We start from the raw sequence: 5,874 nt of genomic DNA on the forward strand, positions 1-5,874 counted from the left end.
TGGTGGTACATGCCTTTAATACTAGTAGCATGAAGAAATATCCAGCCCCAAACATCAACAATAGCAGTGCTGAGAAACCCTGGTCTATAAATAAATACCAGTGGTCCTGGATATACAGTCATTCTGGAAGTACAAAATCATTAATAAATAATAGAGTCACTGTACCGGTGGCCATATCAATCATACATTAAAGGTACTATATACACTTGAGAGCAAAGACTAAAGAGCCAGGATTTGTAGCTGCTCTCTTTATTACAGGTTTGCCTAGCAACAGAAATGACTAGTTAGCTGCTAAAGGGTGTTGCTGCCATCTAGAGGAGGAGAAGAAAATTTCCTCTAAATGCCACACTACTTATTCCAAGAGCACAAGCTAGCTGCAGGATCTCTGGCCACATGTTTTTCTTTCACAATACTAAAGAGAGAAAGAAAAAATCATTTATCTCCAGTCTGAGTGTGTCGTATGAGACTGAGAGCCTGTGTTTAGAATAAGGACACCACGTGTTTGATTTTATTCTCGTGCTTACTTGCAGTGCACAGGGTCAACTAGTGGCCCCAGAATTCTCTTGCAAGACCTTTCTTTCTACACATTATTTTCTCCAGAACATAGCCAAATAGCAATAAGTTACAGGCCACTTACTAATTATGGCGATCCATTTACTTTTACCAAATTATGAAATTTTAAAAGTTAAATTATCTCAAATAAAATGAATACAAAGGAGAACCAAGTTGGGGCTGGAGAGATGGCTCAGCAGTTAAAAACAGTTGATCTTGTAGGACTGGGTTCAGTTCCCAGCATCCACAGGGTGGCTCCCAACCTTCTCCACCTGTAGTTTCAGGTGATCTGAACTTCTAACCTCCTTGGACACCAGGCATGCCTGTGGAGCACAAACATAAATTCGGGCAAAAACTCTTACACACTAGATAGATAGATAGATAGATAGATAGATAGATAGATAGATAGATAGATAGATAGATAGATAGATAGATTAAAATAGGTAATAGATAGATAGATAGATAGATAGATAGATAGATAGATAGATAGATACAGACAGACAGACAGACAGACAAACAGACAGACAGATAAACTAAAGAAACAGGGAAGAAAATAACAACCATGTCTTGAAAGAACTTTTTTCTCTAAATAAATATAATGTGACCCATATACACATACACACATTTAGACAAACTGACACACACATGTATATATGAACACACAGAGACACAAAACACACATTCACAGAGACAAACACACATACATAAAGATACACACACAGCCTACAAATACAACTGTAAGAAAGACTTCTCCAAGAACTTGGAAATTGTAAATAGGTTTGTTTTGTGTTTGTTTTCCGTTTCCTCTCCAGTCTCTGGAGAAACTGCGCACAGACTACAGGTGAGATGTACTGCAGAGGCTCACTTTCAGTCCTGTATTTGGTCTTCTTCAGCTTTACCATGGCTGAAAAGACTGACCATGATTGAGTACCTCCCTCCACCAGAGCTGAAAAGCTTCTGTCTCCATCATGGGGTTTCCCAGACATCCTAAAGTAATATAAAATTTATCTTAGTTTCACAAGTCACTTTGAAACAAGTCTGAACTCATTTGTGCTTCAGGGAAAAAAAATAAAGATCAAGACATTCTATTGTGAATTACCTATAAAATCTTTAGCTCCTAAGCCAGTTCATAATTCAGTTCTCTGTTGGACAAAATAAAATGGTCCTTCCTCCTCGCTGTCTCTATGGAGCATCCTTACTGCATTCCACCACTAACATTCTTCCTCCTCGAGGTTTGGGTAGAGCATCCCCACCACCTTCCACCTCTAAGACCCCGCAGTGACACAATACCACATCCAGGACTTACTTCATTCAAGAAGGAAAGGAGAGTACAAGACAGAAGAGAGCCTCATAACTAAGACATGATTCCACAGCACAAAGAGTAATCTGATTGGCCAGCATTACCCTTTTTATGGCTCATGGACTACAGAAAGACTGATGGAAAGATGTTGTTTGAATAAATGAGAGATGAAGAAATAGCTGAGAACAGAGCTGAGATCAAAACCCTTTGGGGGTTGAATATCTGATACTCTATATATTCAATATTTACATTACAATTTATAACAGTAACAAAATCACAGTTATGAAGTAGTAATGAAATAATCTTATGGCCAGGGATCCAACATGAAGAACTGTATTAAAGGGTCACAACATTAGGAAGGTTGAGAACTACTAATGTAAAGAAAGACAGAAATTTTTCATTAGAATTCAAGCACACAAGTTTGCTACATGCCAATTCCTCTAAGTATAGAAACATGGGTAGTATTAACTATTACAAGGGAAAGTCCTTTCTTAAGAAAATGCATGACACTTTTTGGAACACACACTGTTATTAATGTTTATATTATATTAAGTATAAATGTGACAAAACTTGTCTTCAATCCCTCTGAATTGTTTGAGAGTCAATTGACATAAGGCAAGAGATAGTTCTTAAAATGACCCTATACATCCAATAATCTGTTACTCTCGCTGTTATTGTTAAATGTAATAAATGTTAAAAATCAACCACAGAAATTTCTTTAAAGAAACATTAAATTTCTTCCTTGAGTAGAGATGCCTATTCCTGCAAAAATCACACATTCTGAACACTCTCAAAAAAATGAAAAAAGGGACACATGAATACTTGAAATTGTAACCACTGCCTGCCCACCATCACAATATGTGGTCCTTTATAGAGAAGTCAAGCTAGGACCGAGATGGAAGCTTTCTCCTTGCTGGCGAGTCCCCTGGATGCCACATGGTTCTGGAAGAGAGTTCCATAAACAAGCTTGATTACTTCAACAACACTATCTAGACATATAAGATGAGTCCATGAGTGCAATAGTAATACATCTGTTATAGGGACACCAATCACTTTCAGATTATATTTGAGGCCTGCTCCATGAGACAGAATTCAACTATAATATTATAGACCCAAAAGCCAATAACTGGAATATCATAGACCCTAGTGGGAGACTACTGCTATGGTTGATAACTTGACATTAAGTGCCCATTGAATTGCTTTCCAACTTCCATTTATGTCAATTTTGTCTCCTATCAAGTCCACAGCAACCAATTTTTTCTGTACAACTAATCTAAGAATTGAGCCTTTCTCCATTTTTTAAACAGATAGGTGTTCTTTGAGCACAACTGTCCTCTGTAACATCCTTATGAGGATTTTTCCCCACTTCTTTTTGAACATATTTATTAAGCCTGTTTATGGATCCTCCCCATTCATTCACTATCATTCTAGAAATTCTTGTCTTATCTCCTGAGTTAGTTTTGTTTTCCAGATCTTATGGCCTCACTTCTTGACACATCTCTGGTTTTCCTGAAACAAAGGGGTTAATTCTGATAAAGAATGAGGTAAGAGATAAAGCTTAAAGCCTTAGCATTTGTCTGGAAAGCCTTTATTACTTCCTCATTCTCACTGTGAGGATTGTAGGCCTGATTTCATTTGTCCTCATTAACATTGACATTGAGAAGATTGCAGACATTCTGATTCAGTTCTTCTTGTCACTGTTGGGGATTTCTGCTGAAAAGCAGATGTATCCCTCACCTCTTCCCTGTCCTCTTCCCTCCCCTTCTCCTCCCTCTCTCCCTTTTACTCTCTCCAGTTCCAAACCCTCACAACAATGTAGGTTGTGTTATGAACTGTCCCACTTATCTCTGAGGTAACTAACTCAGTCCATGGACTGTCCCACCTATCTCTGAGGTAACTAACTCAGTCCACAGACTGTCCCACCTATCTCTGAGGTAACTAACTCAGTCCATGGACTGTCCCACCTATCTCTGAGGTAACTAACTCAGTCCAGAAGCTTCACTCTTACCCAGAAGGCTTTCTTAATTCTCTCCTTCTACAATACCTTTCCATTTATCTCTGTTCTATAATTTCTATTAATTAGATGCTCCGTTTGATCAATTAATCCCTAATTTTTAAGAAATGATGACTTTCCACTTATCATTTTGGGATATTTTACAAACTCTGTCTTTTAAAAAAAAAAAGTGCTACTTAGCTTTTCCTTTGTATTTTTCACTATGAAAACACTTGGCAGGCCATGGATTGAGAAATCCCTAAAATTCAGTATTCCTAGGTCTCCTCAACTTCTTATCCCATTCACCGTTTTGCCAAAGTGATTTGGGCCAGGCTGTTGACATCCTCTAAGAGATTTCTCTCTGCACTGTATAGACTTGCACTCATGTTCAGTGAGTCTGCTTTACCACAGAGAAAGGAGGGTCTATCTATCATACAGTGAAACTGTTAATAAAAAATTCATGACCATATAATGCAGATGTCACATGAATTCACATGTAACATTTCTTGAGCATGGGAAAACAAAGTAAAGGACACATATGCTCTTCAGCAGAAAACCTAAACCATCAATCCAGTTATTGTGTTGGTAACACGAACAACTTTGCCTGGGTTTTGAAAATTTGAAACAATCACCTATATCTTGGCTTCAACCCCTGAGCCTTTGGCTCCTGGCAAGTCATGCTGTGGTAGCTGTCTGCACTATTCCAATTCCAACCACCCTACTCCATGTAATCTACCAACCTCCTCACCTGATGTGTTCTCTAGTTGTCATCTCTAATTTATTCCCTGTGTACAAGTTGCTATCCTTATGAATGCTTTGTCATGAGTTTAAATCCATTTCCCATTTCTCTACTTTTTTTGACATGTACCTTTTACTTTCATTGCACAGATATAAAAACTCTAAGGTTTTTCAGGATCCCTGTCATAATTGCTTCCAATAGTTGTGGCCCAGACTGGCCACTCTCTCTGCATCTATACCTGACAGGGATGTGATTGTACAATTCTAGCCAACAAGAGACAGATTCTGTCCTTCACTGCACCTTAAATTTAAAATGGCCCGGTGCCTAGCTATGTGCGACTGGGTCCATGGAGGACATATTTTACATATTTGACTATAGACGGCAGGATCCCTGAATGCCACTGCACACACACTCTCTTGCAACCCTGTCAAACCACAATGTGTAAAGTAAGCCTCTGCTCAATGTGTTAGATAATGACAGTCTGTATTATAGTCCAGAAGCCAGTCAGCTCAGACTTCCCAGACAGAAGCCCCAGAGATATTAAGAAGGCACAGGGAAAGGCATCTTTGATATATCTGCTTTTTATCCCTGCATTCTTTACATGTTCCTGTTTCTGATACGACTGTGTTCCCATTGTCTCTCTCTCTCTCTAATCCTGAGCCTTTCTGCAGTAAGAACATTTGCTATTGGGCCTCCCTAGCCCCGCTGAGGCCCTGGCTCCCGGAGTCTGCTTACTTACTTACTATTCATGTCTTTCCTGCTCTAAAGGTGTTAGAGCTATGATGTCTTCCTCTGCTCTCCTTGTTCTGGTTTTTAATGGTCTCTTATTTCCTAACTGGAAAGTTTAGTGGTATTTTGAGAGAATATCAGACCAACAGATGTACTCGACTAGACAGATGTACAGCCAGAGTTAACAAGTCTCCTCACTTCATTTTATACATGAAGAAATGGAAGACAATAGAATGTAAAGAACTTGCCCAAAGCTACATGATAGTGGTTAGTGGGGGAATTAAAAAAATACAGAACCCAATGCAATCCCCATCAAAATTCCAACTCAATTCTGCACAGACTTAGAAAGAGCAATTTGCAGATTCATCTGGAACAACAAAAGACCCAGGATAGCCAAAACTATTCTCAACAATAAAGGAACCTCTGGGGGAATCACAATCCTGGATCTTAAGCTGTACTACAGAGCAATTGTGATAAAAACTGCATGGTATTAATACAGTGACAGGCAGGTAGATCAATGGAACCAAATTGAAGACCCAGAAATGAACCCACACACCTATG

The sequence above is a fragment of the Mastomys coucha genome, unplaced genomic scaffold, assembly GCF_008632895.1.
Source record: "Mastomys coucha isolate ucsf_1 unplaced genomic scaffold, UCSF_Mcou_1 pScaffold8, whole genome shotgun sequence".
In the NCBI taxonomy this organism is placed as follows: Eukaryota; Metazoa; Chordata; class Mammalia; order Rodentia; family Muridae; genus Mastomys; species Mastomys coucha.